The following is a 21090-nucleotide window of genomic DNA, read 5'->3' as shown; positions in this document are numbered from 1 at the left end:
AGGCAGAGAGTGGGAATAAAAGGATCCTTTTCTGGTTGGCTGCCAGTGACTAGTGGTGTTCCCCAGGGGTTGGAATTGGGACCACTTCTTTTTATGCTGTATATCAATGATTTAAATGATGGAACAGATGGCTTTGCTGCCAAGTTTGCAGATGATATGAAGATTGGTGGAGGGGCAGGTAGTGTTAAGGAAACAGGTAGGATGTAGAAGGACTTAGACAGATTAGGAGAATGGGCAAGAAAATGGCAAATGAAATTCACTGTTGCAAAATGCATGGTCATGTACCTTGGTAGTAGAAACAAATGTGCAGACTATTTTCTAAATGGGGAGAAAGTACAAAAATCTGAGATACAAAGGGTCTTGGGAGTCCTTGTGCAGAACACCCTTAAGGTTAACTTGTAGATAGAGTCAGTGATGAGGAAGGCAAATTCAATGTTAGTATTCATTTCAAGAGGTCTAGAATACAAAAGCAAGGATGTGATACTGAGGTTTTATAAGGTACTGGTGAGGCCTCACCTTGAGTATTGTGAACAGTTTTGGGCCCTTCATCTTAGAAAAGATGTGCTGGCATTGGAGAGGGTCCAGAAGAGGTTCACAAGGATGATTCCAGGAATGAAAAGATTATCATATGAGGAATGTTTGATGAATCCTCTGGGTATGTACTCGCAGGAATTCAGAAAGATGAGTGGGGTATCTCATTGAAACCTTTCGAATGTTGAAAGGCCTAGACAGAGTAGATGTGGAAAGGATGTTTCCCATGCTGGGAGAATTTAAGACAAGAGGGAACAGCCTCAGGAAACAGGGGCATCTATTCAAAACAAAGTTGCTGAGAAATCTCTTTAGCCAAAGGGTGGTGAATTTGTGGAATTTGTTGCCACATGCAGCTGTGGAGGCCAGGTTGTTTGGTGTATTTAAGGCAGAGAATGATAGGTTCTTGATTGGACAGGGCATCAAGGTTACGAGGAGAAGGCCAGGAACTGGGGTTGAGGAGGAAAAAAAAAAAGAGGCTCAGCCGTGATTGAATGACGGAGCAGACTCGATGGGTCAGATGGCCTAATTCTGCTCCAATGTCTTATGGTCTTACATCAAGAAGGAAAGTAATGCTGTGAATGATTACCTCTCATGGCCAGTCTTTGAGGCCATACACATAGGGGTTGACTATGCCAGCATGCAGCTAACCAAGCTACTGACCCAGGGGTCCAGGCTTACCGAACAGCAGTTATGGGCCTGCAGTTGGCTGTCATTGTGTTTGAGGAAGCTGGGGTTTCTCTTCTGTGTGATGTCTCAACCAGTCAGTCGCTCTTGCCCATCGTGCCTGTGAACTGGATGGAGATGGACTATTTTCAACTCCTTGTGTGGCCTCCAGGCTGGAAGGACTCAGAAACTAGATGCACTAAATTTTGAGTGACGCAGCCTCAGAAAGGATATATGTGATTGGAGTGCAGCCTGCATGGAGTGCAAGTGGGCAGAAATTAACCGTCACATTCAGGTGCCATTGGCACCTTTTGAGGTCCCAGAGCGATAGTTTGACCATGTCACTGTGAACATTGTTGTTTTCATGCACCGTCTCACCATGGTGGACCCTACCACCCGATGGCCAGAGGTTGTCTCTCCAGCATCAATGACAGCCGCAGTTGTGGCTCGGGCACTCACCAGCACCTAGGTTGCTTGGTTTTGCACCCAAATTATATTTTCTCTGACCGCTGTCTCCAGTTCATTTCAAACTTCTGGGCTGTGATGGCTCAAAACTTTGGCATCACCCACAGTCCAATGGCCTATGCGAGCAGTTTCACTGCTCCTTAAAGGCTGCTCTGAGGGCTTCTCTGACCGATGATTGTTGGCATGATTGGCTCCCATGGGTCCTGCTGGGGCTCAGAATTGCTCCAAAAGAGGACCTGCAGTCGTCCGTGGCAGAGTTGATATACGAGCAGCATTATGAGTGTCAGGTGATTGCATTTCTGATGCCTGGTCTGCCTTTTAACATCATTCTACCCTCCTCAGTAAATTCTATTCCTTTTCACCTGTTCCTACCTTCCATCATGGTGTATAGCACCTTGGGTTTCTGTTGACTAACATTCCACCTCATTTGTTTTCATCCACCATGATGCACACCAACATCCCCTTAGATTAGATTAGATTAGATAGATTAGGTTCAACTTTATTGTCATTGTGCCGAGTACAGATACAAAGCCAATGAAATGCAGTTAGCATCTTAGCAGAAATGCAAAGAATAGTGTTATTTACAAGATAACTGCGAATAAAAAGTAAGTGCACACAAATATAAAAGTACTGAGACAGTACAATATGGGTGCAATACTGCTTAGCGCTGTGATGTGAGGTTCAGCAGGGTCACACCCTCAGGGAAGGAGCTCTTCCTGTGCCTGCTGGTGCGGGAGCGGAGGCTCCTGTAGCGCCTACCAGATGGGAGGAGAGTAAAAAGTCCATGGTTAGGGTGAGATGCATCCTTGATAATGCTTTTCGCCCGGCCCAGGCAGCGTTTATGGTAATGTTCTCAATGGTGGACAACTGGGTGCCGATAATCCGCTGGGCAGTTTTCACCACACGCTGGAGGGCTTTGCGGTCCGATACGGGACCATTGCCATACCACACTGAGATGCAGTTGGTGAGTATGCTCTCAATGGTACAGCGGTAAAAGTCCGTCAGTATCCTGGGACAGAGGTGAGGTTTCTTGATGCTCCGCAGGAAATAAAGGTGTCGTTGCGCCTTTTTGATCAGGATGGAGGCGTTCAGAGACCAGGGGAGATCCTCGGAAATGTGGACACCAAGGAATTTGAAGCTTGATACATGCTCCACCACAGTTCCGTTGATGAAGGTGGGGACGTGAGTGTGACTCCTGGCATGCCTGAAGTCCACAATGATCTCCTTGGTCTTCTGGGTGTTAAGGGCCAGATTGTTGTTGGCGCATCACGCAGCCATGTGCTGGACCTCGTCCCTGTAGGCTGTCTTGTCATCCCCTCTGATCAGGCCAACCACAGCAGTGTCATCTGCGAACTTAATTATGGAGTTAGAACCATGTACAGGAACGCAGTGTTACGTACCCCGAAACTGGGTTGCCAAACCAGCAGAAATGGATCACTCAGTTGGAGTCTGGATTACTAGAACTAAGAAAGTTTTATTAAAGAAACAAGCAACACAGTAATCGAAAGGATAATAAATGCAACAGTTCAGCAATGATAAACACACATGTGCACAGAATTAAGATAACAGCATCAATCAAGCTCTATCGTTGTCTAGGGGTAAATGACCAAATTTCAAAGTGACACAAAAGTTCAGTCCAATTTAGTTCAGTTCGCAGTAATCGTTGCCATGGCGATGGACAACATGGGGGGAGGGAGAGAGAGAACGGGAACGACTGATCATTCAGACATGGCTTCCACTCACAGACCGGCGATATGGCTCACAAGCAGCTTTCGGGCAGGTCCTTGGTGATGTCACCTGAGGTCACCGACTGTGACCCCTCCTCCAGATGCGGTCGATCCTCTGCAGTGAACCCGGCACCCAAGCGAGGGTGGACACACACCGGGTTCCCGCTGATCGTATCTTTCCACCCTGTGCGTTTAAGGTCCGGTACTTCCCACTGACTCGTGAGAGGCGCACTGCTTCCAGGGTCTTGTTACCTCGGGTGTCGTGTGTCCTGCCTTAGCGAACCTGTCCCTTTTTATCCCCCTGCTGGGGTATCGCCTGTCCATCACTTCAAACAGTTCAGGGTTCAAAGGGGGAGCCGCTCCAGACAGCTCTCTCTCTCCCGTCCCTTCATTACACATCTCCAGATGCTGTTTCATTGTGTTCCTTATCTCTCTCTTGAAGACAGGTGGCAGACCGACTGCTGATCACACAGGACAGCTAACATCTTATCTATGTGTATTCTTGTCACACTTCCCCCCTTTAAGGATTTTTACCGGGAGGTAAAAATTACAAACATGAATACATTATTTGATACACACACAAATATACATCTTTATCAGCTATTTGGCTAATACAGAGAATTTGAAGTTGTCAACACCTTGACAGACAGTCATCGCATTTTCTGTTCCTTTTATATGTGTTATTAATAATCCCTTAGACCAGGCTCCAACTCAGCAAACTTCATAGTGGCCAAAAATACTGATGAATTGCGACCAATGTAACCTCTCATCTGATTTTGTCCTGGACCACAATAACAAGGGTCGTCCCATTCCGACTCAGTTTTCTCTCGCAAGGACTTAGTAGGAGGGGGAGGGGTATTGACCGCAGAGTTATTGCAAAACTTCCTACAGTACCCCACCATCTCCAAGAGCCTTCTGAAGGCCCTCTTGTCTGTCGGTGTTGGGAGGTCAGCGATAGCCTGCACTGTAGCTTGCATCGCTGCCAGCTGCCCCTGTGTCACCACAATTCCCAGGTAAGTGACCCTCGTGTGGCCGAATTCATTTTTTTCAAGGATCACTATCAAGCTGGCTTCAGACAGCCGTATTATATTGCCAATACACACCTCTGTGTTCATCAGCCCTTTAGTCACTGAATTACTCATTATATATGAAGGTTGTTTGCTAGGCTGACCTATTGTAACAGACATCACCCAACGTCCCAGTTCTTTGCATTGCCTCAGGACAATCAACCACACGGGTGCGAGTCGTTTAATTTCTCCTAAAGAGTCACTTTGTTCGGGGATTAAGGGAGAGACCTTATCAGTAGACCTGGCCAAAACAATAGCCTTCTCCCATCTGATCGATCCCATACTAATCTTTTCAAAATGTTTTTTTCTCTCTTATCAGGGGGCCCCTAGCTTCATTGATTTCCACGCTAACACCGACTAGGTTTGTTAGCATATCAAAAGCCGGTGACCGTCTCAGTTCGCGTTGGTCATGATCAATAACATTCTTCCCCTGGGCAGTCAGTAAACCTTTTTCATGATTCCACCAACTGTTTCCTCCAGCACCACAAAATGTCTACCGGGGGGTACCTCGTGGGCCATGTTAAAAACCTCATCCCCATAACCCTTTTGCACCACCCCCCACTCCTCATCTGCGGGTACTGTACTTGATTTCCCTTTTTTCCTTAGCACTTCGTCCTCCACACAATAGCCTACTAGTTCCCTTGTTAAAGCTGTGTCAGAGAGAGCTGTCTCTGCCAAAACCATCAGCCCCTCGTCTCGCTCCTGCGTCTGCACAAATTCTTTCCTGGCTACTGCTATGTCTGTCCCAGCTCCCTCACTGCCTCTTGTCTCACTACACTCTTTCTTTTCATTTTCTACCCTCTTCTCGTACAAGGTTGGCAGAAACGTTTCAGCTAAATTCACTACCGCGGTCCCGTGATGAACCTGTGAGTCCATGGGCGTGGCCTCAATGCTGGCAGGCTGACCTGTCAATCTCACGACTGGGAACATGATTCCCCCGGCAATGTCATTACCGAGCAAGACTTCCACGCCTTTCATCCGTAATTCGGACCTCACCTCGATCGTGACTAGTCCAGAGACCAGGTTGCTTTGTAAGTGTATCTGGTGCAAAGGGACTGACTCTGTCCCTTCCCCAACACCTTTGACCTCTACCTCCCCAGTCTGGGTCTCTGAGCTAAACTCTAATAAACTCTTCAGTATTAGTGACTGACACGCTCCCGTGTCTCTCCAGATCCGCACTGGAACTGGTTTTAACCCCTCCTTCACTGACACCAATCCGGCCGAGATAAACCTCTCGCGCCCTTCCTGAACTTTTTCAGACCTGTCCTTCCCTAGCGGTTCGCTTAACAGCTCGATACAGCCATTCAAAATTGCCGTTTTTCCTTTTCCCATCTCCTTCTTTGGGGCAAAGCACCTGGACGCAAAGTGTCCGGCTTTCCCACAATTATAACAGACGACCCCAGGGAACTTCCTACCAGACTGCTCCCGGTCTACCTTATCCTTTTCACTAGTCCCCGGCTTACTTTCTGACTTGTCCAGCGGACTCTCCCCGCTGTCCTGACTACCCTTCTGGTAGCCTTTACTCGGGGCAAACTTCATTTTATGCGTCAACGCATACTCATCCGCTAACTTAGCAGTTGCGGCTAACGTGGCTGCCTCTTTCTCATCTAGGTAGGGTCTCATACCCTCAGGGACACAACCTTTAAACTGCTCAATCAGGATCAGCTGTAGCAGTCTGTCATAATCCCCCTCTACCCCCTTTGAGGCGCACCAATGCTCACAATATGTCTGCATTTCACGGGCAAAATCCAAATACGTGCGGTCCCATTGCTTCCTCGCATTCCGGAACCTCTGTCGGTATGCCTCCGGGACCAACTCATAAATCCTGAGGATGACCTCTTTCACCACCTCATACCTCTGGGCATCTTCTGCGGACAAAGCGGAGTAAGCTTCTTGGGCTTTCCCTTTCAGTACACTCTGAAGTAAAACAACCCACTTATCCCTCGGCCAGTCCTGACTTATAGCCACTTTTTCGAAGTGGAGAAAGTACCAATCCACATCGGTATTGTCAAATGGGGGAACCAGCCTAACCTCCTGGGTCGCCCGGAACCCTCCACCTTGGTTCAGCACGAGCCCCTGCTCAGCCCTTATCTTTAACTTCTCCAGCTCAAATTCCCTTTCCCTCTGTTTCCCTCTCTCTTCTCGCTCCCATTGCCTCTCTTTCTCCTCTCTCTCCAACTGTCTCTCTCTCTCTTTCTCTTCTCTCTCCAACTGTCTCTCTCTCACTTTCTCTTCTCTCTCCAACTGTCTCTCTCTCTCTTTCTCTTCTCTCTCCAACTGTATCTCTCTCACTTTCTCTTCTCTCTCCAACTGTCTCTCTCTCTCTTTCTCTTCTCTCTCCAACTGTCTCCCTCTCTCTTGCCTTTCTACCTCTTTCTCTTTCTCTTCTCGCTCCAAATGTCGTACCCGGAACTCGTGCTCGAGTCTCAGTTTTTTCAGCTGCACCTGTACTGCGTCTCCAGCAGGTTTTTCAATAGACACCACCCCCAGCTCGCCTTGGGGAAACACACCCTTAGATACATAGTGCTCTACAATAGCTCTGTGTAGCTTTGAGGCACACCAGTGTTCAGGGTGAGAGTGGAGGAGGAGAGGTTGTCTAACTTAACTGATTGGGGTTTGTTAGTCAGAAAGTCTGAGTTTCAATTGCAGAGGGATGAGCTGATACCAAACTGGCGAAGTTTGGCAATCAACTTGGAGGAGATCACAGTATTGAATGCCAAACTAAAGTCAATGAACAGCATTCTGACATAAGAGTTGGGGCTGTCCAGGTGGGTCAGGGCAGAGTGAAGTGCCGTGGAGATGGTGTCCTCTGTTGACCTGTTGGTGTGATAGGCAAATTGATGGGGGTCCAGGGTAGTGGGCAGACAGGATTTCAGATGTGATAGAACCAGTCTCTCAAAGCACTTTGCAATGGTGGGGGTGAGTGCAATTGGGTGGAAGTCATTCAGGCCCATGGCAGTGGAATGCTTTGGCACTGGCACGATGGCAGCGATCTTGACGCTTGTGGGGACAATTGCCTGGACAATTGCCTGGGCCAGGAGCAGATTAAAAATGTCTGCGAAGACCCCGGCCAACTGCCCTGCACAGACTCTGAGCACACGGCCAGGTATTTCATCCAGACCAGCTGCCTTCCGTTCATTCACCCTGCTCAGGGTGGTGCAAATATCGGAGGTGGAAAGTGAGAGAGGCAGTTCCCCAGGTGGGAGATCTGCTTTGAGGGTTTGAAAAGGGAGAAAAGACTTTTATTATAGATAAGAGGGGTAAACCTGAACACATTTTGGTTGACTGCTTTAAACGGGCGACCAAGGTTAGAGTATTCTGCTGCCTGCCCTTGGTGTCACAATATGACGACGAGTTGTGTCGACAAGCCAGAGGCACCTGCTATTCCTCCACCCATAGAACATAGGACCCAAGCCAGGCGGCTTGTCTGAGTTCCAGACAGGCTCACAATGCTGGTTTTAGTGAGTTCTTGAAGGGCCCGTATTGGATAACATAAATGTGCGTAATTCACAACTACTAAAATTGAGTTGGAGTTTCACTTTAAGAAGCTGGTCTGACGTGATGACGTTAATATGGAAAGATTTTTAGCACATTTGTGTATTTAGGTTTTGGGTTCATTAAAATGTGAATGCAAATTAAACATAATTTAATTTGAGTTATATTAAACATAAAACACCTCACTGATCCAGCTGCTACCATCCAGGAAACGGTACTACAGCATAAAAGCCAGGACCAGTAGGCCATCAGACTGATTAGCTCATGCTGAAGCAATTGTATTTTTATGTTATATTGACTGTCCTGTTGTACACACTACTTATTACAAATTACGATAAATTGCACATTGCACATTTAGACTGAGATGTAACGTAAAGATTTTTACTCCTCATGTATATGAAGGATGTAAGTAATAAAGTCAATTCAATCCAATTCATTTTATTTGTGAAAACTTACAACAGTACCAGTGAAGGTGGTCAAAGCAGAAACAGTAGAAACACTTAAGAGGCATTTAGTCAGACGTATGATATGTTGATCAGGCATGGAATGGAGGGCTATAGGTCAAACGCAATGGGTGAGGTTATTTGGATTGACATGGCTGTGCAGACGTGGTAAACCGAGGGGCCTGTTCCTGTACTGTGTTCTCTCTTTGTTCACCTGTGCTTATTTTATCAAATGAGTTAATTATTCATTGTTAGGATTATATAAGTGGCTGCCTAGAACTTCTCTGGTATTTTCTGATGAGACCTTCATTCAAGGGAGCCCCGTACTGTGGCTCAGAGGTGACTAATAAGGCCACTGTGCAAAAGCTGCTACACTCCTTCTGCCACCAATACTGGGCAGTCCTGTGTTCCTGAGGAAAGTAATTGAAGAGCCAAGTATGAAGTTAAACTTCTTGCTCTTTATCTCAGACTTCATTCACAGAGTGTTAAAAACATTTCCATGTCTTGGATGATCCACTGCCAGACCTACTACTACTGAGGTCTTAAGATATTTTAACAACTGAAATATTTAGAAGTGATTATGTCATTGTGGGAACATTGTAGCAGAATGCTACCAACAAAATGATCAGATCAATCATAACAATATAATTGTTAAGGCATAATTGGTAATTGGTAATGGGAACTGGTAATAAAAGTAGTAATTTCTCCAGAGATGAAATCAAATCAGAGTAAACCTAATGGAAAAATACATTTGTGCCTACTTTGCAGTTAATTCAGCTATTGTTTTGTTATTTTGAAGTGCAATTTACGAAAATGCACAATGCGGAAGCTTCATTTGACCAGTCACTGCTTGTCTCCTGCAAAACTAAGCTCTTCAATTATAGTTTCTAAATTAGAGGCACAACCACATGGCAGCGTAATGGAGGAGAACTGTGATTTGGTGAAGGGAGAAAATTAACAGGATTTAATTTTTGTACATACTCTGTGGGAATCTTGTTCCCTACCTTGTCTTTTATTCAATTTACAGAGCTTGATCTTCTGTGATCTAATCTTTGTATGGCCTTTTTATGGATGATTAGTGAAACTGCTTTCTCTATTTTTGTTGCACATTTGATGCTGTGAAATGCTTAGGAGAGGAGAAAGGAATGGTAAAATAGAGGAACATAAAGTAATATTTTATACCCCTTGTTCAAATATTACACATTTATTGCTGTTAATAATTAGTTGCCATTCAAAATCAACTTTCAAACAACAAAATCATCTGGTGATCTTGTATTTGATTCCAGAGTGCCACTCACAATACCTTGCAAAACATGGAAGCCCAAACTTGTAACCTTTCTGTGTACCTCTTCAGAAGACTGAAAATTTGATTTACATTTTGACATCCAGAACTAATCATAGTACTCTTGGTTAAAAACTGGGCAGCTTCATCTTCATGACCTTCCGATTATTTCCCTTGATTTTGCAAAATTGGTTAGATCTGTGCCAGGAATCAGTGGATGCCTAATTCAAATCAGCCCACAGTGCTCTGAGGCTATACAATTCCTAATTCTGTAGTTTCTATTCATTTGAGTTATTAGCATAAGCTCCTTGTGCTGCCAGCTGGCATAATATAGGAAGTACCAACTTTAGCAGCTCAAATTTATACTAATCTGTGCACTTAAGTGGCTCCATTTAGAAGCAAATATTGGTTCAGCCTTTATAAAGCTTCAGACTGGATTTCAATTTAAAATATTTTCTAGCCTCTTCTAAGGCTGAAATGGGGGAGCTAAGAGAGAGTCAAGAATAAAATGGAAGGAAATTGAATACAGGATAGTTAGTGACATGCAGTAACATTACCAAAGCCTCCTTGAGCTGTGTAAGGAAGTGACAGATCTACTGTTTGAAATTAGATTTGGTGAATTTTTTGACACCTTAAAGTGGATGGTGTTGAAATTAACCAGCCCTTCTGATTTTGGGCAGTAGAGTTAAATGCAATGCTCTGTACAAATATTCATAGTCATAGTCATAGTCATGGTCATACTTTATTGATCCCTAGGGAAATTGGGTTTCATTACAGTTGCACCAACCAAGAATATATAAATATAGCAATATAAAACCATAAAAAAATTAAATAATAATATATAAATTATGTCAGGAAATAACTCCAGGACCAGCCTATTGGCTCAGGGTGTCTGACCCTCCAAGGGAGGAGTTGTAAACTTTGATGGCCATAGGGAGAATTCACTTGTTCCATCCAGTCTGCTCTTGGGATTGCTGACACTCAGTAAACATTCTCTGGCTGGTCTGTATCCTTCCTCTATAGGAAGTTATGAATATATTTCTGCTACGAAAAAATGTGTGCAATTTGCTCATCCTTCTTAGATTCTTATCCTGTTTGAGAAACATCCTTTAAAAACAACAATTCTAAAAAAAAGAAAAGAATCAAGCACAATGTTCAAAGTACATTTATTATCAAAGTATGTATACATTATGCAACCTTGTGATTGATCTCCTAATGTGTGTGTGGCCGCCGCTAGTCATGGTCGACCGTGGGTACTGGAGCTGGAGTGGCCTCTCCAGGGCACAAGCCATGGCAGAGTTGACATGGAGATCTGTCTGTTGCCCATGCAGTGGGACCCTCCCCCACCCCCATGCTGATGACAGGTCCAAAGGAACGGCGAAAGTCGATACAGTTTGGTGCCAGCAGCATCGCAGGAGTTGCCGTGCCGGTGCTGAGTACAGCAGTCAGCCGCCTTCGGGACTCCAACTCCGGATTTTTCCTTGGGGTTTACTCCCAAAGCCTTTCCGGTGAGCGGGTATAGCTGCAAGGCAGCGGAGGTTTGAAATCGGAGTTTCCCTCTCCTAGATGAGCTACCATTCGTGGTTAACGAGCCTCATCTGCCCAGAGCAACTGGTTTTAAGGCTCCAGTGGCCCAGCTTTTCCCCTTCTCCTGTCAGTGAGAACAGCTCCGCCAGGCATAAGAATTATGCCACACATGAAGGCCAGGAGCTGGAGTTGGTCGCCAGAGGCTGTTTGAGACACACACTATGAAGAGCATTTGTCCAGCAGTGGGAGCTCGTCTCCACTACCACCCTTCAGCTATGGCTACCTTTGGAACCAATAGGTAACCACAAAACAAAGACACTTAAAAGGACCTATATTAAAAAAAGAAGACTGTGAAACATCCAATCTGCAGAAAAAATATACAAATCAAGCAAACAATGAACACAAGTAATGGCATTCTGAACTGAAGTCCACAGTGAGACCGCCCCCAGACCTTTAGTTCAGCACAGAGCCGAGCAGTGAGCTGAACCAGCCTGTCCCTCACCGTGGGGTCCCGGCATCCTGAATGTTTCAATCTAGCCTGGCGCCTAAATCGTCATCCAAACATTGAGTTCAGACACTTCAGTATACTCTGGCTCTGGGACCTGGAACCCGCTGCCTTGATTTGGCTTGTTCCCGACCTTCCTGGTGCGACCCGGCACCTAAATCATCGTCCAAGAATTGGGATCAGTGGCTTTGGTACACACTGGGCCTGGACCCTACTACCTTGATCTGGCCTGTATCTGACCTTTCCAATTTGGCCCAATGCTTAAATCAATTGAACCTCCTGTCTTCCTCACTCTTGGCAACAGGCCCACGGCCTCACCTTGCCACGTCAAATTACCTCCAATTAAGCCCAAAGGGATGTTACAGATTATTGTTTGCGATGATTGTTTATCAGAAAAAGGGTGATTAACTAAGTATTTAGTTGTTTTTCTTGTTTCATTGGCCACCAGCCAGGAGTCGCTGAGATTTACCAGAACCATCTTAAGCCAACCATCTCATTCAGAACTCTCACTTAAATATTGTTTAACCTTTTGAATTCTGGGTCTTTTTGGAATACTTATGAGATGCAGTTTCATCCATTGTTTAATAAACATCCAATGATTTTGATGGATGGACCAGAGCAATAAGATGCCCGTACATCTATAAAGAAAATATGCTAAAAGTAATCCATATAGTTGGTGAGGAGATTGGGATTGCATGACATATTTGCCTAAAGTGGTAAGTTTCTATTACCGATGCATACATAAACAATATAGCATATTTTCAGGGTGATCCAAAGCATCTCAAGACCAATTCATTACTCAAAAATATCAGCACCTTCATTGAGTGAGAATGCAGATTTAACATAGTCGAACCAATTAGGTGATTTCCTGAAACTGAATAGACTGCACAGTAAAGTGGAATTTTAGTAGATTTTTTAAAACTCCTATGTTTTCTAGTTTGCTTAACTGAATGAGATAGCACTTTAGATAAAATGAGAATTTACCATTTACAGCTGAGCATCCTACCAAAGGTCACTCCATTGAATTTATACTGTGCGAAACGAAATGTGAAAATTAGACAATTTATATACAAATTGCAGGCACTCAACCTGAATGGTTGCTACAATTACTGAGTCATGACTTGTAGCAAAAGCAATAGGAAGATGTGAAGAAGACAGCAGAAAAGCTTGAATTAGTACATAAATGTACAATTATCCAAAAAGACTTGAATTTCATCTGCTCATTCTGGGCTAGATTGAAATTTAAATTCTGACGATAGAAGAACAACATACAGCATGCAAAAGCACACAGCTGCCTCAGGGTATGAATTGATCAAAATGATTTTAACAAAATGCAGAACAAAACAACAAATTTGAGGGGGGGTGTAGAACGAGAAAGAAAAAGAGAAAACACGAGGAAACCACAGATCCATTAGCCTGGTAGCAGTAGTAATGAAAATACTAGAAACTATTTTGAGGGAAGTAGTAACATTCAACTTAGAAGAGTTAAGGTGGACTTATGAAAGAGAAATTAACAAACCTATAACTTTATTGTGGCTACAGATAGTGGGGAACCAGTGGATAAAGTGCCAAACCAGAATTTACTAAACCAAATCAGAGCACATGTGATTGAAAATAATATAATGGCACTGAATGAAGACTGGTAGTAACAGAGGGAAAATATAGGGATAAATTAATCATTTTGAAATTGGGAAGCTTAGTCTGATGGGGTGTCACAAGGGTTAGTGCTGGGCTCTGACTGATCAGAATTCGTATCAATGTTTTGCATGAGGAGACCAAATGTAATATATCCAAATTTACTCATGTTACAAAGGTACCATACATGTTAGTTTAGTAAAAAGGATATTGAGAAGATCCAAGGAGTTTTAGATGGGTTATGTGAATGGACATTAAGGTGTCATATGGAGTATAATATGAAAAAATAAGGTCATGCATTTTGGTAAAAATCATTTTTAAAATGTCGAGATCTTTAAAGGTGCTAATATTTAGAGGAACCCAGGCGTTTTTATATTTGATTCTCTGAAATTAAGAGATTCACTGCAGAATTAGGAAGCACTTAGGGAGGAAATTAGCACATTAGCTTTTATTGTAAGAGTGCAGGGTAAAGGTATCTTACCGGAGTTATTCTGGACCATAGATTTCCTTGAATTTTGTGTGTCTCTCCCCATGAATGGATATGGTTGTGATAGCGAGAATGCAGTTAAGATTCATCGGATTGATTCATGGAGATAAGGTGTTACCTATAGGGAAAGATTTAATAGCCTACATCTCAGCTTTGTTTCTCCTTCCATAGCTGCTGACTAGTGTGTCCAGCATCCTTTGCTTTTGTTTCAGATTGACAGGCTCTGTGGTGTTCATTTACATTTGTACTTGAGATTACAAGATGCAGAGTAATCCAATTGAAATTCCAATAGAATTCCTATTGAGCTAAACAGAGTAGGTATAGTGCTGATGCTTGCCCTGGCTGGAGGGATGAGCACAATCAATCACAATGTCAAAAGCAGAAAGTGGCCATTCAGGATTAAGGGAAGACATTTCTTTATCTACTGGATAGTGAATCTTCAGGATTCTTAATTCAAGAAAGCTATGGAAATGTTTGAGTGATTTCAAGGTATAATAGATTCTTGAGTTCTAGCAGACTTTAGGGATATGGAGTTGGTTCAAGAAATGGTGCTGAGATAAAAAATAGGACATATTCTTATTGAAGAGCAGGGAGGGTACAAAGGGCTGAACAGACTAATCTTTTGTTTACTAAAGAGAGTATGAAATAGAAATCCATGAAAATAGAAGAAAAAGAATTCTTTTTTGAGAATGTTAGGACAAAGACAAGATTTTTTTTGGCATTTTAACTCAATGAGTCAATGCGTCATGAGAACAGTGTTTTTTAACATGGAGCTGACTGCTTAGTCAAAAGTTTTCTCTTTCTAACTATGGCTCAAAATTTTACAAACTGATTGCTCTGCCCATTTCATTGATATTTTTCCAAAATTTTCTTCTTCATGGAACTTTGGAGGACTTACTTCTATTTATAATTTGTGGGTTCTCAGTTGGTCAATGAGGCCAATGTGGAAACGATAGACTCTCCATAGTTGGGCAGGAAATAATTGGTAGTGAAGGCAGGTGGGTATATCATGAAGTGTTGTGCTTCATCTGCTGGTTTCATATGGCACTTTTTTGGTTTCAGTACATGATGTTGTGGTTCCTAATTACATTCAGCATACTCCTTTTCCACTTTGAGCAAAGGCCAGAGATTACTAGGAATCGGTGGGGAATTTGCATTTTTTTTCTCCAGTCACTTGTCAGTCTCTTCCCATGACAGAGCTCAAAACAGGGTGTCTATTTGGGAGTTTGGTATTGGGCAGGTGACAGGCATGTGTGTCAGTGTAATCAGTTCCTTAGTGGTGGGGATATTGGCCAGGGAAAGGACACAGGTGTTGCTGTACTTGTACTTCCAGTGAGTATGAAGAGTTTTGCAGAAATGTCATTAATGGGTTTCCATTATATCTTCTGCAGCCAGATCATGCCTTTCAGATTACTTTGCAGGTGGCGGATATTAAAGACTGCAAGGAACATTGGATAATAGATGTCCCCTTTGTATTTCAAATTCACACCTTCAGCTGACAACATGTTATATTTATTATGGACTGCCCCCACCCATGTGAAGTTGTCATCAGGTCCTTGTTGCTCAAATCCAAGAAATATCACAATGTCTACTCTCACATACCAGTCCATAAATTCTAGGCCATTTCCCTCTGCAGATAACATTCTCTCCCAATTCCTCTCTCTGCATCAACCACAGCAGCAGTACTATGTTTTGAGAAAATTTGATCAGCTCATTTATGTACATCTGTACTTAGAATTGCCAATCCTGTTCCAAAGCAGATATTAAAGATCTACTTTCCCGGATCCCAGTCAATGTAATCTATCAACTTTGTATTACATTCATTGCCAGCTGTATGAGGTAATGCTTCAGGAATTAGTTGTGTTAGCTGTTCAATATAAAGATAACTTACATTAAGTAGTTGCTTATTTTCCATACTTAACACCATGCTGTTATCTATTCCTGATGACTAATTTCCAGTATAAAATTAATTTATTCTATTAGCTATATTTTTTGCAAGATCCCGGTGGAGCTGTGCAGAGCCTAAAGCTCAATCAGTGAGTATGGGCATGTGTGCACCTGCTAGGGTTTTAAACAGCAATGTGTTAGGGATATCAACATTTATGTGGATGAGTCATTTAATTATTAAATTTATGCAAACTGTTATATTTGTCATTTTCAAGCAATGACAAAATTAACGATGCTTCATATCTACATATATCTTGAGTACTTTCTGTAGTTATCTGTGTGATGCTTGGTTAAGGAACACGGTATTTATGGCATCTGCTGACAGAATCAAGAGCTAACAGGGTAGGTACAGGCTCAATTATAATCTGAGGCTAAGAATCTGCTCCTTTTTTAATGATACTGAAAATAAATCAGATCATGTACTCTTCACAAAACAAGCAGGGAACACTGTTCTCAATTCACTGTGAATGTACAGTCCTGAGAAAGGGTCACAGCCACTTAATAGTAAAGGTCTTTATAGAGACAAGGGACAAAAAATTATCTTTCCTAAAAGGTGGAAAGTATTTTTGAAAGGCAGCATAAAATAAAAAAATAAATAATATGCAGACCGAAAAAAAGAAAATAAATGAAATGTTTGCAGAAATGTATTTGCCAATGGTGAGATACTGTGCCACCCAGTATCCTTCTTAGTGTAATGATGGCAGAGGTGTAACGAGTGGTTCCTTTTTTTGGTATTTTATTGTAATATCCGTACAAAATTATAGTATTCTAAGGCTAGCAAGGAATAATATCAAATTCTTATATAGTGAGAGGTTTACAAAAGAAAGGCTATTTACCAGTACAATGGAACAAATAAATGACGGGCCACACCAAACACTGATGTCGATGCCCTATCTGTAGAAGGGTCATTGAGCTGAAATTCTAACTTTGTTTGCCTCTCCATAAATGCTGCTGAGGATTCCCAGAACACTTTTTTAAAAATGTTATCTACTGATTTTGCTTTTCACTCGGCTTCATATACAGTACTGTCTTTCACAGATCATCTCAAAGTTCAGTCAGTGAAGTGTAGCTGCCAATGTTGGGTCAGAAATAGCACTAAATATCAATGGACTAAAAATCTCACAAATAATAATAGAACATTTTGATCAGTAGGATCAAAATCAAGGGTAATTCATTTGTTTTTCCAAGCTGTGACATGAAGACTTCTATCCACACCCTCTGTTTTCTCTTAGGCCACCCGTAAACAGGTTAATAATCACCCTTAACCTTGTGACTCTTGCCTTTTATAGTAAACTTTTATGTGGTGAGCTGTTGAATGCCTTTTGAAAATCTAAAACATGACATCTACTGATTATCCTTAATCTACCCTGTTTGTGACTTTGTAAAAGGACTGTAGCAAATTTGGTAAAAATACCTTTTGTTTCACAAACCATTTGGACTCTATTGTTTTATGATTTTCCAGATGTCCACTTATTACTGCTTAGTAATGGACTCTAGTATTTTACCACCTTAATTGCTGGCCCATGTTAAGAACATGTACGTAGTTATAAATCTTCCATGACACCTCATGCACACATATGTTAGCAATGAATATATATAAGCTTATTTAAAGCCTTTGTATACTCATATCTTCCAAGAGCTTAACATGTTGCTGAGCAGGAAAATCACTCTCACTTTCCCTTAAGACTCATAAAAGTTGCGGTTTGCTTTTTACTGCAAAATTATTTTTAAAAGAAGTTAGATTATCTCTCTCTGGTGCTCTGGTTTTCATTGAACTTGCTGAGTCCAACTTGGCTTCCCTGATTTTCCGCATTACGGTACTACTGCAGTGACTGGAACATATGTCGGGCCATTTTGTATCTGAGAAAGTTGCTGTTTAAGTGAAGTGTCTTTCATTCTCTTTTTCTTTGTTGTTTTAGCACATGATAACAGAAGGCTATAGATCGTCTGCAGAAGGATTTAAACCCAAAGCATATCGAAGGCACACTTGACCAATATTCTAATTTCTTAGCATCTACTGCATTATTTTGCAACTAAGACAGCAAGCAAAGGTTTGTCTGCACCTTCACAATAATCCCTTTAATTTTAGGGATAACAGAGCATTGTGATTTATATTAACTGAAACCACTGGTATAATTAAGCTAATTCCACTAAAGACACTTTTCTAGTGTGCAGAACACGGTCCAGATTAAACGTGGCAGAAATTGGTCAGTGCCCATTGTTTGTTATGTAGAGATACAGCTACTTCAACTCATTAACAGCTTGATTTGTACTTTCATTTGGCAGTTTCTCTGATGAAATTCCTGAAATGTCATTCCATAGACCCCACCTCCAAAGCTTGAGACTCCTTTGGGCTGAATACATTATACTTCATGAAGCAGCTGCTTCCAGGACCACCAATCTCAATCACTGATCTGATGAAACATGGAGGAACTTGTGTACTTCCCCTGCCAAGGTGTGGTGTTAGGAAGGCAGGGTGCAAAGGCAAAGTGTTAAAAGTTAAGACAGCAAGCAGAAGGTGGACGTAAGTGAAAGTGGAGCTCTGTTCCAAGTTGCACCAGAACATGGTTGTTCAGTGAGGCCTCCAGGTAAATTCTTAAGTGATACTTCATATTACTCTCTCTTCAGCTCTGAACCACTTGTAACTCCACTGCTCATCAAATCTTCCTTTCGTTCTCTCATAATCTTTGCATGATTCCTAATTTTCCCCTCGCTTTTACAGGCACACTTCACCCCAGTCAATTTCTCAAAATTGCCTCCCTTTCGACACACTGCAGAGGTTTTGCGTTCTAAGGGTGTCTTAACAAGTTATTGAAATAAACAGAAAATCAAACTTCAAAATAATAGTTACATTGTGCTTGAATTATAATCCTCCTCTTCATATAATTTCATCACACCTTTACTAATACATTTTCACCTTTCTTTTGGAGTTATTTCTCCTGTGGGGAACTTCAGTGCCATCCCTGCTGCTATGGTGCATAATGTCACTTGTGTCAATCTGAACCAGCCCTGTAACACGGAATTCCAGAACCAGAGTTCCTGATGGCTATTTAGGTCTTGAGAATGGACTTGAGTTTGTAGCAAACATCTCAGAATCATAGAATTATGGAACAGTACAGCATAGAAATGGGCCTTTAAATCTAGTTAATTCACACAATCCAAGATGCTTATCTATGCTAATCACATTTGCTTGCATTAAGCCTCAGTGGCTTTCCTAGCCAAAATACCTTTTAAACACTGCAATTATATGTTGCTCCAACATCACCTCTGGTAGTTCATTGTACATATTTACCACCCTATGTGAAAAACCTACCCCTCAGGTTTCCTTTAAATTTCTCCCCTTTCACATTAAGCCTGCAGTCTTTTATTCTGGATTCCTCTACCCTGGGAAAGAGAATCTGACTATCTATCCTATCCCTACCCCTTCTCAATTTACAACCCTTTGTACACTCACTCCTCAGTCTCCTAAATTCCAGTGGGGATAACCCTGTAAACCTAACCTATCCAATCTCTCCTTATAATGAAAGCCCTCTGCCTCTGGGAATATCCTGGTGAATCCCTACTGCACCTTTCCTTTGCTTCATATCCTTCCTGTAGTGTGGCAAATGGTACTGTATACCATACTCCAGGTGTGCTGTAGCCATTATTTGGTACAAATGCAACATGATGTCCCATATCTTATTACCAATATCTTGGCCTATGAAAACAAGCATACAAATGGCCATTTTACTATCCTTTCCACTGATGTCAGTACTTCCAAGGAGCTATAGACTTACAACTCAAGGTCTCTTTACTTCAATGCTTTAAGTATCCCTGCTATTTACTCTGTGTGTTCTACCAGAATTTGACTTCCCTTTTAAAAGCGACATGATTAATTGTTTGATCATCTGTGAGGTTAAGACATAGAAAGTGCTTCCTGCAGATCTTTGTAGTGTGAAACTCACTGCAGTTTCCCTTCTCTCCCTGTCTTGCAACTTCCTGAGTGGCGTCTATTTCAATGTAAAGACCTTCACTATCAGACTTAACTTTCCAGTTCAGGTTACATAGCACCCCACCAACATGGCAATTGATGGAATTATGATGTACAGTGTTTGAATGCGATCTATGCCTGAAATCACTGAAGCTCAGTCTCATTCCAACTACTTTATACTTTATAGAACTAGATCTTCAACCTGAATCATTAACTTTAAACATAAACACAAGAGGTTCTGCAGATGCTGGAAAACTTGAGCAGCACACACAGAATGCTGGAGGATCTCAGCAGATCCGACAGCATCTATGGAGGGGAATAAAAAGTCGACATGTGGGCTGAGGCCGTACGTCAGGACTGGAAAGGAAGGGGGAAGAAAACAGGATTAGAAGGAGGCAGAGGGAAAGAAGTCAAAATTGGCAGTTGGTATGTCAGAGCAGGTGAGGGGGAAGGTGGTTGGATGGGGGGAGGGGGGATGAATTAAGAAGTTGCGAACGACAGGTGGAAGAGGTGAAGGGCTGAGAAGTGGGAATCTGATAGGAGAAGACAGTGGACCATGGAAGAAAGAAAAGGAGGAAGGGCTCGAGAGTGCAGGGTGAGAGGAGATCCAGAATGGGGAATGGAACAAAAGGAAAAGGGAAAGGTGGAGAGATTACCAGAAGTTAGTGAAATCAATGTTCGTGCAATCAGGTTAGAGGCTACCCAGAAGGAATATGAGGTGTTGTTCCTCTGGCCTGAGGGTGGCCTCATTAAGGCCCCTTCTCTTCTCTTCACCTGCATATCACCTCCCTTTGATGCCAATCCTCCTTCCTTTCTTCCATGGTTCACTGTCCTCTCCTATCAGATTCCTTCTTCTTTAGCCCTTTGCCTCTTCCACCTATCACTTCCAAAACTTTTGTTTGGTTTTGTTGTTTCGTGTCCAGCTGACTATTGCAGGCTGTTTGCCGCTACTCTGAGCCAAGACACGAATTGGCTGTCGTTGTTTGGTTTTGTCTCTTATTTCATCCTACCCTCTCCACTCATCCACTTTCACCCAGCTTGTTTTAGCTATCACCTGCCAGCTTGTATTCCTTCCTGTCCCCCACCTGGCTTCTCCCCTCTTTCTTTCCGGTCCTGATAAAGGAACTCATCTGAAATATCAACTGTTTATTCCCCTCCATAGATGCTGCCTGATTCCCTCCAGCATTTAGTGTGTGTTACTCAATAACTCTAATTACTTCCACAGCTGTTGCCCGAATAGCTGAGTGTTTCCAGTATATTTTGCTTTTATTTCCAATTCTGTCCTTAAGCAATCTATACCCTATCCTGTTCCAAACTCCACCTTATTACTTAAGTATTGTGTGGTC

The sequence above is a fragment of the Mobula hypostoma genome, chromosome 4, assembly GCF_963921235.1.
Source record: "Mobula hypostoma chromosome 4, sMobHyp1.1, whole genome shotgun sequence".
Taxonomy (NCBI): domain Eukaryota; kingdom Metazoa; phylum Chordata; class Chondrichthyes; order Myliobatiformes; family Myliobatidae; genus Mobula; species Mobula hypostoma.
This window is presented reverse-complemented; position numbering follows the sequence as displayed.